The sequence below is a fragment of the Tenrec ecaudatus genome, chromosome 2 (assembly GCF_050624435.1).
Source record: "Tenrec ecaudatus isolate mTenEca1 chromosome 2, mTenEca1.hap1, whole genome shotgun sequence".
Classification (NCBI taxonomy): Eukaryota; Metazoa; Chordata; class Mammalia; order Afrosoricida; family Tenrecidae; genus Tenrec; species Tenrec ecaudatus.
In genome coordinates, this window is record NC_134531.1 from 9,757,005 (window position 1) to 9,784,085 (window position 27,081).

Here is a 27,081-nt window from a genome sequence, read left to right on the forward strand (position 1 = left end):
ACGAAAAAGAAAAGCAAGTAAAACACAGTTAAAATCCAAGGATATAAAAAATTCAGATGAATGACTACTGTACTCCCTTCTCCTCGGGATACTTGGAAATGTGTGTCTACATGAATGAAAATCTTTAACAATAATGAGAACCTTAAAAGAAAAACAATATATAATGTTTAGAGGTATTGGGGGAAGACTGGCCGCAATACCTCCTTGATGGCATACTAGGGGGTCACTCCTATGGTAGCTTCCCCTTCAGCTATTTCAATCAGATTTGACCTTGGTACATGCTGGTGGTTGCCTTTGAGTTCACTCTGACCCATCATGACCCCCTAGGACCGAGTAGAAGTGCCTCTTGGGGTTTTGTATGCTCTATTCTTAACAGAAGTAGACATGTGTCATCTGACAATATGTTCTAAGAATAAAATATGGAGCTTAGTTGTTTCCTAATCCCTTCATCTTGTCAGGGCAGCATGGGGGAGATTCAGGGGACAGCATTTTGGGGACCTGAGAATGTACGTAGCCTTCACTCTGCAGGACTTTGGCCGTGCAAACCACAACAATGCACCTGACAATCTTCACTGGCGACAGATCTTAACTGCAGAGGGCGGGCAGCGGTGCCACTCGCCACAAGCCACTCTTTGTAAGGCCATTCCGGGATTTTCTGGCATTCTGGTGGGGATGTGCTGAGACCTGCCAGTTTTCCCAGAATGGACAGCGCTGACTTCGGGATGAGGGGAGCATCTGTTCAGGATGCTGGGCAGCCAGGCCAACCGTGCCAAGAATGAGGAGATACAGGCCTGGGTCCTGGCCTGCCCAGAGATGAAGCCAACGACTTACCATCAGAGGCTGGCTCCCTCCTCTCCTGGATTCAATGCTTTTCACTGTGCGGTGGTTGCGACTGGACCGAGAAGCTAGTCTCGTGGCGTCTCTCCCACCACAGAGAATATGAATGAATGGGGATGATGGTCAATGTTGGCAAGAGGGCTCGTAGAATGGAGGGTGGCAAGGGGCTAAGATGAAGGGCACAGGTCAAAGGAAGAGTCACCAGGGTCAGTCCCAGAAAGGTCATCACATGTGTGCACGACTGTTAGACCTAGTGACCAACGAGTTGTGGCTGCTGGTTGAGGGCTGAGATAGTTTATTGTGTCATTCTGGTCGATAAACACAAGTGGGATTAATTGAAGGGCGGAGAGATAAATGGCTCGGTGAGCCTTGCCTTTTTTGTCTCTCGCTATTTGATCATCGGACCAGTGTACAGCTGCCTTGATTGAACAACAGAAACATGGGTGAAGGGAGACAGCAGATGATGTAAGATATGCAAATAATAATAATAATTCATAATTTATCAAGGGTTCATGAGGGTGGGAGGGTAGAGGAGGGAGGATAATAGTGAGGAGCTGATACCAAGGGCTCAAGTAGAAAGAAAATGTTTTGAAAAGGATGATGGAAACATATGTACAAATGTGCTTGATACAACTGATGTATGGATTGTTATAAGAGAACTGTTAGAGCCCCCAATAAAATTACTAAATAAATTCTCATAATACATAAATAAATTATTAAATAAATAAAACACACACACACACAGAATGCTCTGCATGAGTTAAGACCCCCAGATTAAGGTTTTTTTTTTTTTTTTTTTGTGATCCAATCGCTTTATTGAGTCGTGGCTTGGGGGGATGGGAGGCAATGAGGTCCGACGACAGCGGTCCGACTGAATCAGCAACAAGAGCGGCGCGACCCCCAAAGGCCGCCCCCTCCCCCTGCAGCCCCGGCGGCCCGGCTCAGACCCAGTTCGCATCACTGACGTCAGCAGTCTAACACGTGCTTTCTTGGATGTCATCCCCGCGGGCTTCCCACCCGCTCCCTGCCGACCCGGCCGCGGAGAGGACACCGTCCCACCTCACCTCGCAGCCGCCGAAAGCGACCCCTAGATTAAGTTTTGCTACTAAACCAAAGCCAGGATATAGCTTAAAAATAATCATATTGATTGAACTGTGCCCACCACACCCCTACCCTGCAACATATATGATGGAATCCTAATCTCTACTCCTGTGGATCTAATCCTGTTTGGAAACAGAGTTTTCCATGTAATAAAAGCAAGCCTCCTGGCATAGAGTTTATGCGTTGGGCTGCTAACCACAAGGGCAGCAGTTTGAAACCACCCGCTGCTCCTTGGAGTAAAGATAAGGCTTTCGACGCCCATAAAGAACAACAGTCTCAGAACCCCACGAGGGCAGTTCTCTGGTTTCCTATAGGGTCGCTATGAGTCAGAATAGAATCGAAGTCTGTGAGTTTGGCTTTGTGGCTATGTTGTGCTGAGCTGTTGTGGTGATGTGGTGTGATGTGATAATGTTATGTTATCTTGTGGTGGTCTGGTGTGGTGTTGTGATATGATGTTGTTATGGTATGCTGCATTATGATGTAATGTGATGTGATGTTGAGATGTGCTGTGTGTGGTGTGGTGACGTGATGTTGTTATGGTATGCTGCATTATGATGTAATGTGATGTGATGTTGAGATATGTTGTGTGTGGTACGGTGATGAGATGTTATGGTATGCTATGTTATGATGTGATGTGATGTCTGTGGTGTGGTGATGAAATGTTGTTAGGTTAAAGACTTCATACCAATATAGGGTTTGTTCTAAAATGACTCACTTCTGAGTTACCAAAAAAGTACAAGTTTGACACGCATGGGAGCACATGCGAAGGCGGATGCCATGTGAGGGTGGCCAAAGACCAAGGGCCCCAGGGACGTGTATGGCTGGGGATCAGCAAGTTGGGATTCCACACGGCTGAGACCCCAGTTTAGACTGTCAGCCTCCAGAGCTGTCGGGGCATAGGCTTCTTTTCTTCAAAGTCACCTCCAGGTGGTGTTTGTGTCGCTAACTGGGAGTGTGATGGCAGGGCTATGATTCCAAGGGATTTCACAACCACGGGGTCATCATCTTCCATTTTGTGATCTGAGGGGATTGGCCAATCAATTGGGAGAGGCGTTTCCTGGGGGTGTGGCCTATTTCATTATGTCAATGGATGCTTTGTCTAAGAAGCTTACTCTCTTTCCATCCTGCATTTTTCCTGGCTACTTCACTCTGAGCTCTTGGGCCATGAGAGGTCTCCAGTGTGCCCTCTGCCCCGCCCATGTTGTATTCTTCCACCTGTGCAGCCACTCGAACTAGCAGGAGCCTTCATCCTGCCGGGGTCGTAAACCTAGTGCTTGATACACAAAGGTGGCAGTGACCAGCCTCTACAGCCGTGTCAGCCATGTCCTCAAAGCTGTGTGAAGCGCTTCCTTGAAGGAAGTGTTCCTCTCTGTGTGTCTGCACACTTTTTCCTGTTTTAGCTCACCTGGGCATTCCGGATGAAAACAAAGACCGACGCCATCTTTGAACAAGTGACGTTTCTAAATGCACTCTGTAAGAGCCCTCCTGGCATAGGGGTTGCGCTTTGAGCTGCAAATTACAAGGTCAGCAGTTCAAAGTCATTCACTGCTCCCAGGGAGAAAGATGGGGATTTCCACTCCCTTAAATAGTCAGGGTCATGTTTTGAGAATGATGATGGCAACAAATGTACACACTTGACCCAGTGGATGGATGGATGGATTGTGATAAGAGTTGTAGGAGGCCCCAATAAAATGATTAAAAAAACAAAGGGTGGCAGTCCTGGAATCGCACCTCCTGCTCTCCAGGGTTGTTATGAGGCCGTGTCAACCCAAGAGCAGAGAGTGGTCAGAAAGGCCCTCGGGCAGCGTTAGTTAGCAATATCAGATATGTGTTGCGATTGCAACTTTTGAGGGGTAAACTCATATATGGCATTGGGCCTACACTAGCACCTGCACAGCCATGGCCATATACTCTCTGTACTTTGCAACAAGAAGAGACCATCACCTGCAAAACACAAACAGCCTTGTACAGGTAGCATATGAAGGGTTTCCATAATACAGCGCACTTAAAAAGTATCCACGGATCAAACTTGAACCCGGGATGCAACACATATGTCTGAACAAAACTGCTATTGCTCACAGAACTCTGAACATGTCTTTTTAGACACTGTCATCAGAAGGCAAGTCACTCTTCAAAATAACCCCAGAAACAGTGTGGGATAAAGAATGTAACCTTGCCTAAAGCGAGGCCTGGCCTTTGTCCTAGACTCCTGGAAAGGGATATTCAAGCCCTTGGAATGTCCTTCCTTGTGAAAGGGCCCATTGTTCCCCAAGGGGCCTGGGCCCCAGCAGAGAGTCTAACAATGCAGACTGTAGTGGGGGCTGTGGGTCACATTGCAACCGCTGAACCTCAGGAGGGCTGGAGACAGAGCTCCGCCACTTGGCAGTTAGCAATGTCTGTGTGATGGGACCCCAAGCCAGACTGGACGCCAAGACTTGAGTGAGCTTCCTTGGTGGGCAAGATTCGGGGTGGACTGTAACATGCCTTTACCAGGAAGCATGCATGCAGCCCCCTACTCCACAGGAAGAGGGAAACCGGAAGCTCCATCTTTTCTCCAGTCTACCAGAGGGAAGAAAACATATAAGCAGAGGGAAAAAAAAGACACGTGTTTCATAAAAATGCATCTTAAGGGACGTGTATAGGCGTGATTTCTTAATAGCAACTTTTTCGTACATGCTGCAAATGCCTGGTCAAAAATATATTACAGACGACATTTATTTCTTTATGAGACTCAAGCAGCAGAGTAACCATAACCATCCAATATTTGCAGAGAAAGGTAATATTACAGTAAAAGTAATTTCTCCATGCACTGAGAAATGTCTCAATTATTGAGGCCAGATCACATAGCCTTCTGCTGGAAAGGAGAAGGGAAGACAAGAGGTTTTCCAGTCAAGCAATGGAGATGAAACCAAGTCCCTCACTGCCGAGTCGATCCTGGACCAGCAGAGACCCTCAAGATGGCATAGAAACACCTCAGAGGCTTTCCTAGGCTGGACGTGCATGTTCTACACGACAGACATCTCCACTAGGTCACATCCTCCTTGCTGCACTGTGACTTCTAACTACAGCGCATTCTGTAATTCGACCAAACTGGAGTGGTATCAAGGAACCCTGGTGGTGTGGTCACCAAGCATTGGGCTGGGATCCGCATGGCCGGCAGTTCAAAACCACCGGCCGCTTCAAGGGAGAAAGACTGGGCTTTGTAATCCCATAAACAGGTAGCGTCTCAGAAACTCACCCAGGGGTCTCTGAGCCATCATTGATTCATGTGGAGAGCTTGGCTTCTGGTCAGCGTGGTATCACACCAGTGGTTCCTACTGTGGCTGGCTGTGGGTTCAGCTGTGACCCTCCAATAGAGGACTTGAAATTGTACTAGCTCATCCTAAAAATGCCACCTTGTTTGGAAACAGGGCTTTTCCTTGATGAATCTGTTACACTGACACAGTCCTACCAGAGGAGGGTGGGTCCCAACTGTAAGTCTCTCTAAGTGGTGTCTTAGCCAGGAGGAGAAGAAACTGAACAACCAGACAAGAGGAGAAAACAGCCCACGTGAAGATGCAGCTACTGTGCTCGGACAGACTGAGTTAGCAAGGTAGGCTGTGTGTGTACTGTCAGGGCCAACTACAGCGTCTGGCTGATGGTCACACAATAAAGGGTTGTCCTGTGGAATACAATGGAATAATTTTTTTTTATAAATTGGAATTAGCAACCTAGGCACCTGTGATATTCGGGTGAAACTACATCCAGAAGTGATTTATGAGCCTGATAAGAAATCATTTGCTTTGGCAAAGAACTGACTTTGTGCAGCTAGAAGTGGGTCAGGTGACACAGTGATTAAAACCTGCTAGCTGAAAAGTCAGCAGCGCAGACCCACCAGTTGCTACAAGGGAGGAAGACGCGGAAGTGATTCCGTAAGGGCTTGATGTTGCAGTTGTTGTTTTGGGTCGGTGCCCTCGAGTTGGTTACAGGACTCATAGCTGACTCCAGGTCCAGCAGAGGGGACACTACCTGGTCTTGCACCATGCTCGATTTGTTGCTCTCTGTGAGTTCATTGTTGCGGCCGCTGTGTCTCACGGCTTTGGAAACTGTGTCTCACGGCTTTGGAAACCTGCAGGGACGGTTCTACTCGACCCTAGGGGGTCACTCTGAGTCGGCACCAAGTCAGCTTTGACAGCAGTGGATAAGTGCATCATTGGCCCTGTTAGCCCGGCCTGGCACCCATCAGTGACCCTTGCACTGTTCCTGGCTCTCCGGGCACTGTAGGACTACGGGGAAGTGCAGACGCCCTGTTTCTAGGAAGCCTAGAAACAAGAAATGAGACTCACATCATTCAAAATATTGAAAGGTCTCAAGGGCTCTAGAGAAAGGCACCCATTGTTATTGCAAAGATGCCTTGGGACGACAGGAACGCATTATTGGGCTAGAACGTGGCCGCTCCAATTCCAAGGGAACAGCAGTCACCTCGGAATGAACACACCACGTTGCTTGTCAAGCACCCCTTTGACCTCTGAGGTCGCAGGTCTTATGTTATTACTTAGTTACCGTCCAACCCAACCCGTCTAACCTCGCTGCCATTCGTGAGGTCTCCTGGTGGTGTCATGAGTTATGAAATGGGCTATTAACCTCAAGGTAAGAGCTTCAAAACCACCAGCCACTCTGAGTGGGGCTTTCTACTCCCTTACAGAGTTACAGTCTCGCAAACCCACAGGGGGCATTTTCACCCTGTCCTTTTATTTAGAGTTGACCTGATGGAAGTGGGGTTTTGAGTCTGAAGGGCCTGGTGGAGTACTTACTGGGTTATGCTGTTAAACTCAAGGTCAGCAGTTCAGCACTTGGCACCCCCCAGACAGAGACAGACGAGGCTTTCTAGTCCTGTCAAGAGTCTAGGAAATCCACAGGATGGGAATTGACCTGATGGTATTGAGTGAGTAGTGTCTAATACCCCTTTGATATGACACACACTTCTACCTCAATGTCATTGAGTCGATACAGAATCATTAGTACCCAATCCCATCATACACAAACACACACACACGCTTCCAACGGCTCACTGAAAATTCCACTATCTTCTATTTCCATTTTACCATGAACTTTTTGAAGCCCCACCTTAAGTACGTGTAAACATACAGACATACACACATTTAGCTCAGCTGTTTAAATAAAACTCGGGCAGTTTACACCCACCTCCGTGCCTCTTTGGGAGGAAAAACTTGGCAATCCGCTCCCATAAAGACCACAGCCCAGCATTCTACTCTGCCCCACGGAGACGCGATGAGTTGAGAATGAACTTGATGACATCTGTATATCTAGGTCTCCATAGAACCAGATCTCGATAGCATGTCACTTTACATCTTTCTTGGGGAAAGGAATCACTCTCAGATTAGCAGCCACCTCTTCTACCAAGAGTCCGTTCTACCTGCAGCGGAGGCTCTGATAAGATCTCTTCATGTCAGGGACACCGTGAGAACAAGCACATGCTGAGAGAAATCCTTAGAGACCCATGTGAAAATCAGACTTCCAAAAACACCAGCCCAAACTCCCTGCAGCCGAGGCTATTATAACTCAGAGTTAGCCTATAGGACAGGGGAGAATTGCCCCTTGAGTTTCCAAGACTTTAGGGCAGGAGAAAAACCTCCTCTTCCTCACTTAGAGGCCACTTCGCATCCACTGAGCCCCAGGCTCCAGACTTCACAAGACACACTGCACTGTTCGGAAAGTGAGCGCACCTCTTCTTTGGGAGTGTTTTGCTTTCTGGGATTTACACTAGGGTTACGTGGACAGACAGAAACAAAACAAAATGAAGGGACCTTCAGAGAGTCTCTTTTCCAGGGGCACTCATGAAAGCCAGACAAGTCATGCTTATATCACTCACAGACACAGACAGAGAGCAAGTGACCCACATTCACCTATTATTAACACAGAGAATACACAACTCACTGTCAGCCCTAAACAAAGCGCTTACACTTCAGCTTCTCTGCATCACCGTTTACCATTCGCTTCCTTAGTTCACAGCACGGAGGGCATCTTGCAGAAATTGCAGGGCACGCCCGACATGCATGGACCAGCAGGTCTAGGTGCCCATGCGCATTTATCGTTCCGCCTTCCCACCTGCCCTGGTGGCGTTCACAGTGGTCCCCTTGAACCTACCTGGCTGAAGCTCTGGGCTGCGGCCCGGCCCTGGGCACTGCGGGCTGGGAGCTGTGCTGGGGCGGTCTCTCCCAGGGCCAGGGTCTGGTTGCTGTGGTAGCTGGCCGGATACTGGAAGGACCCGTCAGGTTTGGAATTGAGCTGAAGTGCACTCTGGGAGAGCAGGCTGGGCCCTGCATTGAAAGTCATTTAGAACAGTCAGTGACAGTCTCGGTGAAGCAGAAATGACATGTATTATTTATGGAGAGTAGCCTGGAATTATCCCATGCACATGATCCCAGACATCAATGCTTTGAATTCTGAGAGCCAAAATGACCATATAATTCGACTCCGGCTCACCAATGAGAGTTTCTCTTTCTTTCCTTTTTGGCAATTTAAAAGTTCTCAAAAGTGTAGAGTTTTTCAAGTGATCTCATCTTGATCTACATAGAGACCATCTTTTTTTCTTCCATGAGACAAATTAATTAATCGAGCGGGTATTTCTGGAGCAGACATTATGAGAAACATATGAAACCATTTGAAAGTCTGGCTTTCAGTACTTGTCAATTATGTTAATATGAGTATAACTTCTCCTTCAACTAGCAGGAGGCTGAGACACTTGACACCTTCCAATCACAGACAATAGACAACGTCCTATTGTCTACAAGGTGGTGTCATATCCTGTGTCTGAAAGGGAGACCATGTTTGAAATACTAACAGGTATTCAGAGACTACAGATTCCACTCAGGTGGCAGGTAACTTCTTAGGGCTGGGTATCTTTGGCATTCCAGATAAATGTTTGGCAGCAGGACAAAGGGAAGAAGACATTGAGCTAGGGTCTGTGCTGCTAAGAGGGTCGGTATGACAGGCATCGCAGAAGCAGGAATCAGACCGCGGTCTCAGCCCTCTGTTGTCAGTGGCCTATGAAATTACTGTGTCTACTTTCACAGATTCTCTTGAGATAAGGGTTTTTTCCTTTTAATCAATTGTTTTTATAATCAGATATAATGCTCATTTTGGTGATTAAAAGAAGAGATGAGCTCAAAATCCATCCCTATAATGAAGGTTCATATATACCTACCTGGTCCACAGTAGAGGCAGCATTCTCAACTATTGGAGAAATAATATAGGTAACCTGCCAGAGCACTTGGTATTTCTAATAATAATATTGATCTAGGAAAGAAGTACTAATTTAAGAACAAATAGTTCTTATGATTGTGGCCTGCTTGATGCTTGCCTTCATGAAGAGATCAATGAAGATATGTGAGCTGTAGCTAAATGTGGTGAGGCTGGCACACGGTGCCTGGCTATCAGAAAGAATAATGCCTTGGGTCTTAATGGCTTGTCTTAAAGCAAGCAGCCAACTAAGTGAGGTGTCAACTAAGTCCACACAGAAAACTTACACCAGCCTGTATGATCCCAGGATTGGATGTAATAAAATCCAAGACCAGAAGAGGGAATTGTATTAGAGTTGAAAATTTGAACACCCAATTTGGAGAAGGTTATGGATGACAGTGAAAGCCGAATATCCAGTTGAATAGCTCTCCACAGGGATTAGATCTCCACTGGATTCCCTTGAATCATAGATTTGTCTTTATGCACAGTGCAATTGATAATGGAATACTGTAGACATAGATTAAAAAAGTGATTGTCATTGAGTTGATGTCAACTCATGGCCCTCCTCTAGACAGGGTAGAACTGCTCGTGTGGGTTTCTGCGACTGTAACTCTTCCTTGGATGAGAAAACCCCATCTTTTCCCCACAGATACACATATATTTTTCATCTTACTAGTTGACTAGTTTTTCACTTGTTCTAGTGTTTATTATTATCTGCTTTTCTTTGGATTAAGGCTTATCTGTGTTTTATTTTGCTGTTGCTGATGTTTTTTGTTTCCTGTATGATTTTTCTTTTTATGAAATCTAGGATAGTTGATCAATAGCAAAAGTAACAAGATTAAAAGATCCTTTGGGTTATGACAGGGAGGTTTGGGGGCAGGGGGAGCTAATAATAATGGGTATGCCAATGAAGAAATGATTTAAACTGATTGCGATGATCGCATAACCCTTTAAAGCACTGGATTATATCATACACGATCTCTGTGTCGATACAAATGGCCAAAACAAAAAGTAGAAATATGTAGGTGTAAGAGTTTTCCATTGGGTTCAATTCAACAGGGCTTGGGTTCATAGAGTGAATGACAGGGGGAGGGAAACTGAGTAACACAGTTTTCTCATGTTATCATTACTATTACTTTTACTATGTGTATATGATTGCATTTTAATCTCACACCTAGGTCTTTTAAAAAAATCATTTTATTATGGGGCTCTTACAGCTCTTCTGACAATCCAGACATTCACTGTGCCAAGCACATTTGCAAACATTTTCCAAACATTCTCTTTCTACTTGATCCCCTGGTATCAACTCCTCATTTTCCCCCTCTTCCTACCCCCTCCCTCCCTCATGAACCCTTGATAAATTATGCTATGATTTGCATATCTTATACCATCTGCTGTCTCCCTTCACCCATGTTTATGTAGTTCCTCAGCTTGGGTGTGTGTGTGTGGGGGGGAGGTTATGTATCTATCATTGTGATCAATTCCTCCTTTCTCCCCCAACCAGTTCCCTACTCTCATGATATTGGTACTTAAATTATTGTACTTGAGGGGTTTATCTGTCCAGGATTCTGTGTGCCCAGAGCTCTTATCTGTACCAGTGTACATGCTCCAGTCTAACTGATTTGTAAGGTAGAACTGGGGTCATGATAGTGGGGGGGAGGCAGCATTAAAGAACTAGAGGAATGTTGTGTTTCATCGGTGTTCTACTGCACCCTGGCTCGCTTGTCCACCCTACGTCTTAAGTATCATCGAGCCTCATTTTTCTAGGTGGATAACTCTCAGATTTCACTCTGTAGCCTGATGAATATATATATATATGCATATGTGTGTGTATGTGTGTGTGTGTGTGTGTGTGTGTAAAATGCCAGCAACATAGTCACAATCCAGCATTTTCTGGACATCCTCACTGAAGGCAAGTTCAATGCAGTTTCCTTCGAGGATTAAGCCATCTGTCTGGGCTTAAACACAGCACTAATAGTAGTTGGCCATATCTCTAACCTATAGATGTGTCTTTTGGCTAAGAAGTTTGGGATTTCAATAAGAAACCTGTTCTCCTAAAGCCCCATTAATGGAGAAGAAAGCATGCAAAGGTTGGAGACCTTTGCAGGTTCATGTCCAATGATCTGCAGGTCAGGTGACAAGACTACAGGGTCAGCAGAGAGCGGTCTTTGCTAAAGCAACCCTGCATACACAGGAGAGAGACCACGCCCCCCTGGCCACTGATTGGTTCCTCACCTCAGCTCACATTGTGGACCAATCTGGTCCGCAAAGCCCCTGAGAATCCCCGTGTAATGCCCTGGACCATGTTCTGGGCTTGCCTCCTAACTAGGAATCATAGCTGGTGCCTTTCTATTCCTCATTATTTGCCAACACGAAGCTTCTTCTTTTTCTCCCAAGGAGACTGAGTTCTGCATCTCCAAGATTGAAACATGTCTGCGATGTGCCTCCGGGGTCCGTCACGGCACCGTGTGCGCCTTCAGAGTGAGGCAGACATTCCCAAGAAGCCTCGCAGTCGAGCTGAGCGTGATCTTCTGTTTACTGTGAGATGCTGCGAGGAGGTCTCAGGGCACCTTCATCATGCTACAAAGTCACTTTGTTTAAGTGTTAGGCTATAAAGATTTGCAGCCTCAGAAGTCCCAAGGAGCAATTCCATTCTGTCCTAAAGGGTGACTATGAGTCGGAACCCATTGAAGGCAGCAGGTTTAAGCTGGAATCACATGCATCTAGGGTCCCTATGACTCAGAATTACCCCAACGGCGGTCAGTACGGTTTGAGGTTATAATGCCATCACCCTGACTCCCTTCTGTAAAAATCCCTGGTTGCAATGCTGGGTAAGCTTTGGACTCCTAACCACAAGGTTGGTGGTTCAAATCCACGAGCTGCTAGACCGGAGACATGAGGCTATGTGTTCCTATAAAGATTCACAACCTTGGAAACTCGATACAGTGTCACTGTACATTGGAATCAACTCCATGGCTGCCGGTTTGGACTTCAGGGTCCTCGTCTCTAGCTCCTTTAGACAGCAGCCTCATTTGTAATGGAGCCTTGGTGGCACAGCAGTTACATGTTGGGTGTTAATCACGAGGCCAGTAGTTTGAAACCACTCCCTGCTTTTCAGGAGAAAGATAGGGCTTTCTTCTTCCATAAAGAGTTAGTGTTAGAAACTCAAAGGGGCAGTTCTACCCTGTCCTCTGGGGCTGCTATGAGTCAGCATTGATTGATTCTATGGCAGTGCATATTTAAAATCATTTCTAACCAGGGTAAGGATTTCAAATTCCTATTTCCTTTTCTTTTCTTTTTTGTGTGAGTGACATATGGCTTTCTATTTTAAAAGAGATGCAGATCTGACATGACTTGGATCATTTTGCAGAGCATTGTAGGGTCTCTCCTTTTTGCTCTTTCTAATTTTCTTTTAGATAGCAGTAAGTCATGTAAAATGTGTCATTTAAAGCCGCCTCTGTCTCACAGATACTCTGTTAGCCTTTTCTAAACAGAACAAAGTTACAGTCCCATCATTAAGTATTGAGTAATAAACCAATTAATTGACACAAAATATGACTTGGCAGTTTGGAATTTTTACTGTTTCTGGGGTGGGAGTCGGGGACTCTAGCCAGGAAATTAAAAAAACAACAACAACAAAAAACAACACATCCATTTTACCCAACTTAATCATGAAGGGCATAACAAAAGTATAATTGCAATCCTTTTAAATTTTAATTTAGAAATTTGAGTCCCAAGAAAACAATATGTAACAGATGGAGAAGTTGCCAATATGCTGCAGAAAACCATTTAATCTGTGCCGATGGTGCTCGCTGCCCAACCATCAGCCATCTAATGCCTCAGAGGAGAAATGCTTTCAGAGTCTCATTGCAATTCAAGGCCAAGACCACGTGGCCCCATTGCAGCTATGAAAGCTGCCAGGCTTGGCGGGCCAGGGCCGGTCACAGAGGCTCTGGTGGTTGGCACCCTGGGACCATCGAAGAGTCTTTGGAAGGCAAGTGCAGGGGTCTCTGCTGGGGACGGGAGAGAATGGGGGATAACCCAGAGGAGGAGGTAGGCAGGGGGGTGGGATTATGGCTATGGGCTTTTCCCTGGGAGAGAGAGAGAGAGGGTGGAAAGCACAGGCCCTTGAAGACTAGTGGTCACCATGCTGGTGGAAAATGGGTGACGCCCCATTGACCCTTTCCTGCGCTCTTTCTTTCGGGACAGTCGCTCCTGTTTGCGATGACACTGTTTTACACCCCCTTATCTGGGCTATGATTCTCAGAGGCTTTGAGGACCAGACTGGTCCACAATGTGAGCTGATATGAGGAACCAATCAGTGGCAGGGGGCAGGGGGTTCCCAAGAGGCGTGGTCTCTCTCCCGTGTATGCAGGGTTGCTTTGGCAAAGACCACTCTCTGCTGACCCTGTAGACTTGTCACCTGACCTGCAGATCAGAGGACATGAACCTGCAGAAGTCTCCAGCTGATCTTTGGGTTGTGGATTCGTGATCCCCTACAGTCCAGTGCGCTGCCAGAGGTCTCCCACTGCCTGGTCTATGGATTTGGGACTTGCCAATCCTCACTATTGGGTGAGCCATTTCCTGGAAGGAACTCTCTCCCTCCGTCTCTGTGGCAGTTCGATTTTATGCCAACTTGCATGTGTGGAGGGCTGGAGGCCAACCTGCCAATCAGGTTATACCCTGCTGATGCCTTCTAGGAGGCGTGGTCTTTTTATAAGAGAGACGCTGGGGACCCTGCCTCTCCTTCTCTTGCTCCTTTGCTTTCCTCCTCACTGAGACTAGGAGGGCCATCTGACCCTGACCCTGGGGACTGTGAGCACTGACCTGAGATCCACAGGACCCTGCACTCGCCAGTCTAGGATCGCCCTGCATCTCACTGCACATTTCTGTGTCACCCACCTGCATGAGGTTGGAGAGGGCTCCGGCTGGCCTCAGACCCATGGGCTGGGATGCTTCTTCATAGAGAATGACTCATGTCACGAATCCTTTCTTATACATATATGATTGTCACTGGCTTTGCTTCGGTAGACGCGCCAGCCTAATTCACTCTCTCAATCAAGCCTCTCACTCACCCTCCCTGCCTCCCTTTCTTCTTCCCTCCCTCCCAGCTTCCCTGCCCCTTGCCACTCTTGCCCTCCCTCTCCCTCTCCACAGGAACCTGCTGCACAATAGACTGAGAAGCCACCTCGCCTCACCAGTTGTCCCCTCACAGTCACTGTTGCAGCCACTGTGCCAATCCATCTCCCCAAGGGGCTTCCACTGTTTTGCTGACCTTGACATCCGCCTCCAGGAACTGGTGCTTTCCCCTAACATGTCCAAAGTAAGGGAGACAGCGTCTTGTCACCCTCCCATCCCCAGCACGTTCTGCCTGGCCTTCTTCAAGAGCGATTGGTTTACTTTCCTGTCAGTATATGTCATATTCAATAGTCTTCACCAATACCAAAAGTCTAAAGCATTAATTCGTTGACCGTCTTCCTGGTTTGTTTTCTGCTCTCCAAAAGCATGGCTTGGGTCAGGAACACCCTAGTCCTCCAAATGCCATTAAAAAATGCATTGTTAAAAAGCAAAAAAAAAAATTTTTTTTTAATTTTAATTAAAAAAATTAAAAGCAAAAATCGCTGCCTGTTTGCTCTCTCTCTGACTAGCTCTCTCTCTCTCTGTTATCCCTCTATCCATCCACCTCTCTCCCTCTCCTGCTCTACGTACATATCCCACTGGTTTTGTTTCTCCAGAAACCCCTCCCTTAGACCCAGACATAATGGCTTGTGCCAACCACATCCCAGTGACAGTGGGTCTCAAGGGCAACAAAGGTTGCAGCAGTTGCAAAAGGACTTAGACCAGGAAGAAAACATCCACCCACACGACAAAACAAAATACAATCTTCTCTCTCATGTCAATAGTTAATAGGGGAAAAAGAGAAAAACAAAGTTAATAGAGCTTATCTAGCTAAACAGTTGCAAGTCCTAATTCACTGCCTTTGGGGGACGCTCTGTGTACTTGCTCAGATGAACTTTCTTATGTAGTTGGCAATGATTGTACAATATTTTGAATAGACTCATGCGATGACCTCCAGAACCCATCATCGCGCTCAAGGCAGAAGCTGTTCCCTTCAAAATACTGTCAATTACAGATATGATTTATCTGCTCCCAAAATGTGCATCATGGAATAATCAAGTCTGTTCATCGTTTAAAGGGCCCATTGTGTGTTTGATCAATCCTCGGCCAAAACAAACCGAGAATCTCAATCTCATTACTGCGGGCGTCCTTCCCCAGCACAGAGACCTCGATGCACTCTGACAAAGGCAATTGCAGCCGTGAGCGTGATGATGTTACGACACTGACATCGCACCAAGCAAGGGCAAAACAGTCAGGGCAAGAGTCAACGCAGGGAGCACACCTGACAATAACTTTGCTTCTGCGGATGGGACTTCAAGTCAGAGCTATGGAATCGTTGCAGTTTTAGAGAGTAAGGGCAAATGCAGTTATGGGGAAAGATGGAAATGCTAGGACCCTTCTGAATTAGCTCATAACGGAAGTAAAGTTTACACACGGCTAACTCTGGAACTACAGTGCAGGTGGCGTAGGACCATGCAGTTGTGCATAAGGGTCGCCTGGGCCAGCACCAGCTAGATGGCTCCTAACAACGGCCGCAACTCTGGCTTAGCTATCTTGATACCACTGTATATTGAGGTGGCTTACGTGACCAGTTGGACTGCTAACCACAAAGTCAGCAGTTCAAAACTGCCAGCCCCTCTGCAGGGCAAAGATGAGGTTTTCTAATCTCAACAGGAGTTTGGAGCCTTGAAAACCCACGGGGCAGTTCTACACTGTTTTGGAGAGTGGCAATGAGTCTGAATCAAACTGAGAGCAGTGACTTTAGTTTAGTTGTTTAGTTTAGGGTTTTTTGGTTTGTTTGTTAAAAATTTTTTTTGCTATGCATTGAGGTAGATGATTCAAATTTAATCAAGGTTTCAGACAGATTTATACATTGGGGCTTTAAATTACATACTTATATTTGCCCCCTAGAACTTTTGACCTTCTACAACTCTTGCTTAAATATATCTGGTCATGCAGTGGTTTGCATTTTGGGCTGCTAATCTTGAGACCAGTTGTTCAAATTCACCAGCCACTCTTTGGCTGAAAGATGAGGCTGTCTGCTCTCATCCGCTTCAGGAACCCTAGGCCAGGGGTCCTCAAACTTTTAAAATAGGGGGCCAGTTCACTGTCCCTCAGACCTGTTGGAGGGCTGGACTATAGTTAAAAAAACCCCAAAACTATGAACAAATTCCTATGCACACTGCACATATCTTATTTTGAAGTAAAAAACAAAATGGGACAAAAACACCCAGCGGGCCAGATAAATGCCCTCGGCAGGCCACATGTGGCTCCTGTGCCGTAGCTTGAGGACCCATGCCCTAGCGTGTAGTTCTCCTCTGCCCGACGGGGACACTGAGTTGGACTCGACTTGATGGCAATCACTAGAGAAGCATTTCTGGGGCGTTTCTGCTGCAGTCCTGAAGTGGAGTTTGTCAGCCCGAGCAAGGATATGCAGCAATTTGTTCCGCTTGGCCAACAGGCAAGGAGGAGACAGGGCAGGGAAATCCCCTGACGGGCAATTCAATGCTGTCTTCAGTGAGATAGATTGATCCAGAGGAAACTTCACCCATGAGTAGTGATGGATCCTATCGTCCTTGGTGCTGGAAAGCAGAAGCCTGGCTCTGGTCTACGTGCCTCTGGGACAGCAGCTTGAGTAGTCGTGGGACCCACTTAGACCAGGCTGGACCTCCTGAATCAAGAGCATCCTCTGCCTGGAGCCTTAAACTGCTCAGAAGAACTCACCCCTGGGAGCCAGGGAGAGATGAACCCTTTTCTAGAAGAGGGGATTCGGAAGGCTTTCTTCTCTGAGTAGCGTGATGAAGAGCCTTGCAGGGGCACTGGCGAAGCACTAACCTGGCAACCAACGACCAACAATGGCTCAGTGCTGGAAATAAGACCTGTCGACCGACTTCTGTAAAGATGACTCACCGCCATTGAGTTAATGCCAACACAGAGCGACCCGAACAGACAGGGCGGAACTGCCCCTGTGGGTTTCCAGGACTGTCACTCTTCACAAGAGTAGAAAGCTTCATCTTTCTCCTGTAGCTTTGCAGGTGGTTTCAAACCACTCCCCTTGCGGTTAGCAGCTCAACACAATCCACTTTGCCTCCAGGGATCCTTCGGTAAAGATTACAACCTCAAAAACCTTAGAGAGCACCTCTGCTCTCCCTGTAGGGTTTGTTGTGGGGTAGAATACACTCGGCAGCACACCCACACTATCAACACCAACGGCCCCATGGCCAAACAATGGAAGGAAACACCATCTGCTCCTGCACCAACCTCCCAAAGGTGCTAATGCTGGAGCCCTGCGAGGCTGTCACTATGCCAATCCATCTTCTCAAGGGTCTTCTTTTTCGCTACCTCTCTATTTTACAATCAGCCCTGGTGGTGTAGTGGTTATGCAGTGGGATGTTGGCCCAAAGGTTGGCGGTTCAAAACCACCAGCTGCTCTGTAAAATAAAGACTGGGCTTTCCATGTCTATAAACAGTTAGTCTCAGCAACACACAGGGCGGTCACTAGGAGTCAGTACTGAGTCCATGTAGCGATTTTGGTTTGGGTTTTCTGCTTTACAAAGCATGATGTCCTTTTCCAGGGTAGGGTGTCTCCTCACAACGTGCCGAAAGTATGTGAGACGAAGTCTGGCCATCCTTGTTTCTAGAGAATCTTCTGGCATCTTCTATCAGAATATTTCTAAGGAACTTTCTGGCACTTCTTCCAAGACAGATTTGTTGATTCTTTTGGCAGTAGTAGGTGGTAACTTCAATATTCTGCACCAGTACCATAGTTCAAATGTGTTGATTGTTCTTCAGTTTTCCTTATTCAATGTCCATCTTTTGTATGCATATGAGCGATTGAAAATGCCTTGACTTGGGTCAGGTGGACCTTAGTCTTTAAAATAACATCCTAAGTGGGTGAAAGGAGATGTCGGACAGGGCAAGATATGACAAAATAAAAATTTATAAATTATCAAGGGTTCATGAGGGAGCAGATAGTGGGGAGAGGGGGGGAAATGAGGAGCTGATGCCAGGGGCTTAAATGGAGAGCATATGTTTTGAAAATGATGAGGGCAATGAATGTACAAATGCGCTTTACACAATTGATGTATGCATGGATTATGATAAATGTTGTATAAATCCCTAATAAAATGATTTAAAAATATGACATCCTTGCTTTTCAGTAATGCTAAAGAGATGTACCCAATGCAATGTGTCCTCTCATCTCTTTACTTCTGCTTCCATGAGCATCAATTGTGGATCCAAGCAAGATGAAATCCTGGACAACTTTGATCTTTTCTCCATTTATTACAATCTTACCTACTGATCCAGTAGGTGTCTGGGATCCCTTGAAAGAAAGGCCTGGTGACCTTGAAGATGACTTACACCCGGAAACACATGGGGCCACTGCAGGTAGGGTTCTGTCTATCAGCGCACTGTTTTTTTGGGGTGCAGGTTTTTCACGTGCGAAGCTGCACATAGAGGGACTGGAGGTTTGCATCTACCCACAGGCTCACTGGGAAGCAAAGGTCCCAGTGATTACTTGCAAGGGAGCAAACACCAAGAATGCGAGGGGACCAGCTTTACTCTGACACCTCAAGAACCCCCTGGGTTCCAGGGGAGGCTCCAGGGGTGCTGCTATCGGGTGGTGTCGGTGGTAGGTGCAGTCAAGTGAGTTCCAACGTATAGCGACCCTGTGTACAACCGAACCAAACACCACCTGGTCCCGCACCATCCTCACAACGGCTCTTAGGTGTGAACCCACTGTGCAGCCTTGACAAAGGACTCAGACTCACTGCCATCAGTAGATTCTGACTTGAGGTGACCCTATAGGACAGGATAGAACTGCCTCTGTAGGTTTCCAAGACTCTAACTTGTTACAGGGGTCAAAAATCCAAAACCATATCATATCATTGAAAAGGTGGGTGAGTGCAGAGTGGAGACTCAAAGCCCAATGGTAGCCAACCGGACACCCCTTAGTGAAGGGCTGTGGGGAGGAGATGAACCAGGCAGGGTGCAGGGTAGCAACGATGAAACATATAACTTTCCTCTAGTTCTTAAATACTTCCTTCCACCCCACCTCCAATATCATGATCCCAATTCTACCTTACAAATCTGGCTAGACCAGAGGATGTACATTGGTACAGATAGCAACTGGAAACACAGGGAATCCAGGACAGATGACTCCTCCAGGGCCAGTGAAGAGAGTGGCGATGCCTGGAGGGTGGAGAGAATGTAGGGTAGAAAGGGGGAACTGATTATAAAAATTTACGTATAGCCTCCTCCCTCGGGGAGGGACAGCAGAGAAGAAGGCGGGGGGAGACGTCAGACAGTGTAACATATGACAAACTAATAATAATTTATGAAGGGTTCATGAGGTGGGGGGAGTGGGGAGAGGGAAAACAAGCAGCAGGTATTAAGGGCTCAAGTAGAAGGCAAATGTACATATGTGCTTGACACAATGGATGGATGCATGGATTGTGATAAGAATTGTACGAGCCCCCAATAAAATGATTTAAAAAAAAAGAAGAATGAAAAAAAAATCCAAAACCAAACCGATTGCCATCCAGTAGATGCCTCCTCATAGCGAACCCTACAGGGCAGGGTAGAACTCCCCCCAGTGAATTTCCAACTCATAACAACCATACATGACAGGACAGAACTGCCCCTGCGAGATGCTGAAACCGTAACTCTTTACTGGAGTAGAAAGCCTTAGCTTTCTCCCGCAGAGCAGCTTGGAAGTTTGAACGACCAACCTTGCTGTTAACAGTCCAACAATTCATAAACACTACACTGCCCAGGCTTGTTTTTTCGTTCTCTACATGAGGAACTTGCAGCGTTCCTTTAAAGGCGTTTCACTGGGATGTTCCCCGAAATATTTGTGGACAGACCACAATGACAGCGGCCTCTCTGCAACTCCATGTCTTTAAACCTAGGTCTGCTCTGAACTGGGCTTCACATGATCCTCAATATTTGTAAGCTGGGCCCTCGGGGGCTTGATAACTTTAACATCCAATTATGCTTTCAGTGGAAATTTCCACTTACAGTCGTATCAAAGAGAAAGTTATATCCTTTACAGAAAACAGTCAGTAAGAACCTGGGAAATGAAGGGTGCAAATTACATACAAAAGGGATTAGAATGAAGCCCAAGTGACAACGGATCCAGATCACAAGAAAGTTGTTGTTGTCATTGTTGCTTTAAGGTGAAAACGATGAGGGTGCAACCGAAAGTTCTACACGTACACACGCAAGATTCAAGTATTTGTAAAGATGTGTTCACTTTGTGAGGTATCACGGGAATCCAGAAGACACAGGTGGGCTTTTAATAAAAATAATATAGAAGTGTATTCTTTACTGTTGTTTACTCACCATCATTGAGCCAATTTCATCTCATTGAGCCCTGTAGGACAAGCGTAGAACTGCCCCTGTGGGCTTCTGAGAATGTACCTTTTTACAGGAGCAGAAAGCTTCATCTTATAGGTGTAGACAGCGGCAGGTGGTTTTGAACTGCTCATCTGGTGGTCAGCAGCCCAGTATGCATCCATTACACCATCAGGGATGCTTCTCGTTAGGACTGGATAAGGTGCCTTTTGTGCCTTGCCTACTCCATCGATTCTTAGGTTTGCTGCTGAGAAAGTACACCTCTCTGGACAAGGTATGACTAGCTTCTTAAACACCTACTTGATCCTGCTAAATCCCAGAAGAGGAAGCTGAAATGTTGAGCTGAAAACCAGGTTGAGATCTGATCTGAGAGGGCAAGTAATTACAGCTTCCTGGAGGATAGGTATCATTACTTGCAGCGTGCCAAAGGGCTGTTTCTGTAGGGTTTCACTCACACCACCTCTCTCTGCCCTGGCTGCTTTCCCACGGGGTTCTTTACCCCAAGGGGAGGGGAGGGAGACGCATTTCGAAAGGGCACCGAATGGACATGCGGAACACTGGACAGCTCCACACCTGGATGTGACGATGCTTTTCGGGAAAAGAGATGGCTTGTCTACTTCAGATTTCTAGACCAAACCACATGTGATACAACGATTCTACACGGAATGAACGACGCATGCATGGGCTCAATTACGCAAATGAAGGCATTTCCAGGAAAAACCATGGCATCTCCCTAGCCACTGGTAGACGTGATAACACTTGAGTCCGGGTTTTCTGAACCCCCAAGAAGCTGGCCCACCTTCTGCCTCTACCTACCTCGTCCTCCATCTGATCTCTTTCAGAACCTTGTTCCCATCTTCATGGAAAACAAAACAAAAAAACAACAAAACCCTTCCACCCCTGAATATGGCTCTCTTATTTCCAGCGATTTGATTAATATGCAATTATTTAGATGATCAGACTTTTAAATTAAAAACCTCACCTGTTCCACGTAGACTACTCCTGTTGGGGAGTAGGACTCTAGTCGGTGCCACTGTTGCTGTTGTTATGTGGCACTGAGTTGGTTCCAAGTCACAGCAACTTCTACACAACAGAGCCAAACACTGCCTGGTCCCGTCCTCCTCACGGTCCTTACTGTGCTTGAGCCCTCGGTTGCAGCCACTGTGTCAGTCCGTCTCCCCGAGAATCTTCCTCTCTTATGTGAATCCTCCTCTGCTTTATCAAGTACCATGTCTTATCCAGAGATTGGTCCCACCTGATAATATGTTCTAAGCACTTGGGACCCAAATGTCACCATCTTCCTTTTTTGGGAACATTCTGACTATATTTTTTCTAAGATAGGTTTGTTTATTCTTCAGGTAGACTCCAACCACCCTCACCCTCCCACCCACCCTAAATCACTGACACTGAGTTGATTCCGACTCATGCCAAAGTAGAACTTCCCCTGTAGGTTTCTGAGACTGTAACTCTTTATGGCAGTAGAAAGTCTCATCTTTCTCTTACAGAGCAGCTGATGGTTTCGAACTGTTGATCTTTCTATGCCAGCAGGGCCATTTCTGGTAAATGACGGCATCTTTAATATTCTTTGTCAACTTCGAATACTTCAAGGTATCAATTTTCCTCTGATATTTCTTATTCATTGACTAGCTTCTGCAAGAGCATCAGGCAATTTAAAATACTACAGCCAGAGCCAAGCACATCTTAGTCCGCAAAGTGATATATTTACGTTTGAGCATTTTAATGAAGTCACTTGCAGCAGATATTTCTCCAATGAACTATGCCATTTGGTATCTTGACTGCCGATTCCATGGGTGTTGATTATGGACCGAGTAAAATCAAAGCTGTAACCACATCCATCTTTTCTCCATTTACCATGATGAGGTCTACTGGTCTACTTGTGAGGGCTTGGGCTTTCTTTGCAAGGAGGTACCATCAACCCTGAAGCCTGTGGTCTTTGGTCTTCATCAGGAAGCATGCCAAATCTTCTTTCCGTTCACAAAGCAAAGGTGTGTCACCTTGCCTATGACAGGTGGCTGCTGAACCTTCCCCAGTCCTGACGACTCGTTCTTCTCCCTGTAGTCCACCTGCTGGGATCATTTGCTCAGCACACACATGGAGACAGTGCAGGGACTGGATACAGCCCACAGGCACATCTTTCTTGATTTTCATACTTTTCAGGATTTATGAAAATGTTCACTTCGCAAGGATGCTTCATGCACTTATTACTATGGTGTCATTATCTAAGAAAATAGAGAATTACATTTTATCCCATTTTGTAAACTGACCTATCAAATAATGTCTCTCCAGCTGTAAAGACATCTACTGGGACTAATTAATGGAAACTGGTAGACAATACACCAAAAGGAAATAAACATATTCATCTCTATCCAACTACATATTGTTATTCAGTTAGATTCCATAGACTCATAGGGGTGATCTACATGACGGATTACTGACCTTCTGAATATATTCTGATAAGAAAACTCAGAAGATAAGCGATAACCTGCTTTTCTTTGCCTTAACCTGAAGAACATAGTAGGTCCTAAAATTTTCTTCTTAGTGAATGCCTCAAGTTTCTACTATATTGTAAACAATTTTGCTTTGGGGATAGGCATCTAATTTTAAAATGTGTAGACATATAATAATGACGATAACCCTGAGACAAATTAGTAATTTCTAGTGACACATATACATCATGTTTTCTCCCAGGTATCCATTCTATGTCTGAATTTGACTTACAATAGATATTATTGTTGTTGTTGTTGTTAAGTGCCACTAAGTCGATTCCAATCCATAGCGACCCTATGCACAACAGAATGAAACCCTGCTCCATCATGCTCCATCCTCACCATTGTTCCTATGCTTAAGCATAGTGTTGCAGTCACCATGCCAATTCACCTTATTGAGCACCTTCCCCGTTTTGGCAAACTATATATGTTAATTATTGGCTAACATAAGAGAAGAGTTATAACTATTATGTTTGAGTCTACATCTCCAAAGACAGGGAAATTAAATACGGCACCTGGTCCATGGCTGTTGGACTGAAATTGGGCATTTTGTGAGCAGTAAATGATGCCAGGGCCCCAAGAAAAGCAACAGCAATGTCCTGAGCAATTCTCCCAGTGACATGGCCACACGGATTGGTCAGGATGGAGATTACACAGCCGGCAGTCATGATGAGGGCAGGGGCAGCAAGGGCTGCCCACATGCTTTACATACTGGTGAGGAGAGCGCTTTCTGTGAAATAGCAAAGCCTTGGCGAACACTGCGAATTGTGTGGCCCCATAAACACCCGCGGCTGGCACAGTAACTCTTTGCTACAGGGTCAAGAAGACAGATTTACTGTGATCAAATTCCATTTTCTTCGAATCTCAGAAACAAAAAGAACAGACTTTGCCAAGCAACAGATTGAGTCGTATGTGCTCAGGGTTGGCTGCCACTTTAGGGGTTACAAGGTGGTTTTGTGATGTCCCTGTCCGGCATAAGCAGATTTCAATGGGCTGTCAACCTAAGGTTGGAGGTTCAAACTCTCCCAAGGACTCATGTAAGATCACCCCTGTTGATCCTCTTTCAGGAAGATTAACACCAAGAAAATCCCAATGGAGCAAGCTAGATTTTGTAACTCATCGGTCACCATAAGTCCAACCTTACTCAACGGCAATGAGTTTGGATTGGGAAAGTGGAACCGTGGGCTGCTGATTGCAAGGTCAGCAGTTCGAAATGGCCAGAAACTCCAAGGAAGAGAGGTGGGGCTTTCTACTCCATAAAGCATTATCCCCTTAGAAAACCACAGGGGCAATTCTACCCTGTCCCAGGGAGTTACTATGAGTCAGCATCTACTCAATGACAATGTTTCATTTGAGTTATACACACATTGGAACCCTGGTGGCATAAAGGGTTATAGGCTACACACTCGGTCAGCAGTTCAAGCCCACCATCTTCCCTGGGGGAGAAGGGAGATGCAGTGTGCCTCCAGAAAAATCTACAGAATAGGAAACCGAAAGGGCCGATTCTCCTGTGTCTTATCGGGTTACCATGAGGTAGGATCAATTTGATGGCCGTGAGGCTGGAGTTTTCTACTGAATGCTGAAGGTTTCTGGGAGGAGCAACAGAACCATCGCCATCGTTAGGGCTGAAGAACAAAGAGAGGCTCCAGGACTCTCCAAATCCAAGTCCATCCCTTGATTTGCTTCCTGTGTCTCCAACTGGCCAACCAGCTAAGGAATCCAAGAGCACAGGAGGTCGCTGTGAGGTAGCTGACACATGGTAAGGACAGAGAATGAACACGCGTTTGGTTTGGGCCATCTGTAGCCTGACCTTCTACTCCATGGAGCAATAATCCCTGGTCATGTCCTTCCTGCAGATACATAACTTCTCTATATTGATCTGCAGTGGCTCCCTTACTCTGAATAGGGTAAGCCCTGTAGGTTCTGGCAGTTCCTGGACTTTTCTGTTTATTCAATCAGCGGGCTAATTCCCTAGAACAGACAGTAAATCACACGCCCTGTCATTGAACCAACTCCAACTCACAGAGACCCTACAGGACAGAATAGTAATGTCCCTGTGAGTTTCCTACTGTACATCTTTCCCGGAGTAGAAAGTAAGGGCGTAACTTGGAGGACTCGTGTGTGACTGTCCTGAGTTACGGTCTTTTGTATGCATCACTGTGTATGCATGTGACACTGAGTAAGGAAGAGCAAAGATGAAGTGGTGCTTTGGAATTACGGTAGTGGCAAAGACTATGAAAAATACTACGGACTGACAAAAGGACAAACACAACTGTCTTAGAAGAAGCAGAACCAAAATGCTCCTGAGAGACACGTCCCTGGAGGACAGCGCACTTGATAAAGTGGAGGGGCAGGGAGAAAAAGCAGGCCTTTGATGAGATGGACTGACAGACTGGCTGCAACAATGGCCTCACACCTAAGGACAATGGTGAGGATGGCACAGGACTGGGTGGTGTTCTGTTCCGTTGTACGCACGTTGCTACAAGTCAGAACAGACTCAAGGCAATGAACAACAACATCCATGCCTCATCATTCTCCCATGCTGGGGCTAGTGGTTTCAAACTGCTGACCTTATGGTTAGCAGCCCAACATGTAACCCCCTATACTACCAGGGTGCCCGAAATGGTAAATAGTTAAAGCCACATGGGACCTGGTGGTCTGGCGGGCAAGCTTGTCTCTACATCCTAACTCAAAACACAGCACGAAATCCCTGCTAAACAAACACCTGGATGCCACACCCTGGTAAATAGCTCCTTGATTAAATTCTCTCCAATTCAGCATTGGAATTTATTTCCCTCCTGGAAACGAACTATTAAAAATTTATAGAGCAATTGAGCTATGTATTTTTTGATCCTCAAACCACTTAAAATAAGCAATAATTGATACCCCAAATGACAGTTATTGAATCAATATTTTAATTTTATTTTATATAAAATTTAATTCAATTACTTCAATGACAAAGTTAATAACAACTGCTTCTTTAAAACTGTCCATATTCTGTGTCCCACCGCGGCTCAGAATCCTTGGAAGAAAATGTTTGTGCGTGGTGTGGCAGCTTCATTGCCTGTGGTTTGTGCTGTATTGCTTCCTTTTCCCGTCTTTAAACCAGGCCAAGCATCAGGAAGCTTACAAAAAGCTACAGTAAACCAAACAAACAAAAAGAGTGTGTACGTGTGTGTGCGTGTGTGTTGAAATCCTGATGCTACAGCGGTCAGCTATTAACCAAAAGGTTGGTGGTTCAAACCCCACAGTTGTTCCTCTAGGGAACAACCTGGCAGTCAGTTTCTATAAGATTGACAGTATCCTGATGGTGCCCGGCTATCAAAAGAGATAGTGACTGGGGTCTTGAAGGCTTGAAGATAAACAAGCGGCCATCTAGCTCAGAAGCAACAAAGCCCACATGGAAGAACACACCAACCTGTGTGATTGCGTGGTCCCAAAGGGATCAGTTATCAGGCATCAAAGAACAAAAAAATCATATCATTGGCTGCACACCTCCATGATACGATCGCCGAAGACAAACGGGTGCATAAGCAAATGTGGCGAAGAAAGCTGATGGTGCCCGGCTATCGAAAGAGATAGTGTCTGGGGTCTTAAAGGCTTGAAGGTAAACAAGCGGCCATCTAGCTCAGAAGCTATAAAGCCCACATAGAAGAAGCACACCAGCCGGTGTGATCACGAAGTGCCAAAGGGACCAGGTATAAGGCATCATGCAAAGAAAGAGAGGAATATATGTGTGTGTGTGTGTGTGTGTGTGTGTGTGTGTGTATACCATAGTGAATGAAGGGGGAAGTGCAGAGTGGAGACCCGAGGCCCAAGTGTTGACCACTGGAGATCCCCTCACAGAGGGGTTTAGGAGAGGAGACGGGTCAGTCAGGGTGCGATGTAGTACCGATGAAGAACACAGCTTTCCCCTAGA

General features: G+C 46.1%; 1 protein-coding gene and 1 non-coding gene across 3 annotated transcripts in view; both read right to left on the reverse strand.

The window, feature by feature from the left end:
* CTNND2 (catenin delta 2) overlaps nucleotides 1–27,081 on the reverse strand; it is a 473,556-nt gene that overhangs the window by 442,532 nt on the left and 3,943 nt on the right. The window lies entirely within an intron of this gene.
* Nucleotides 1,777–1,843, reverse strand: LOC142442105 (small nucleolar RNA SNORD104). The gene has a single exon (XR_012783353.1). It is a non-coding gene; the product is annotated as a small nucleolar RNA SNORD104 (small nucleolar RNA).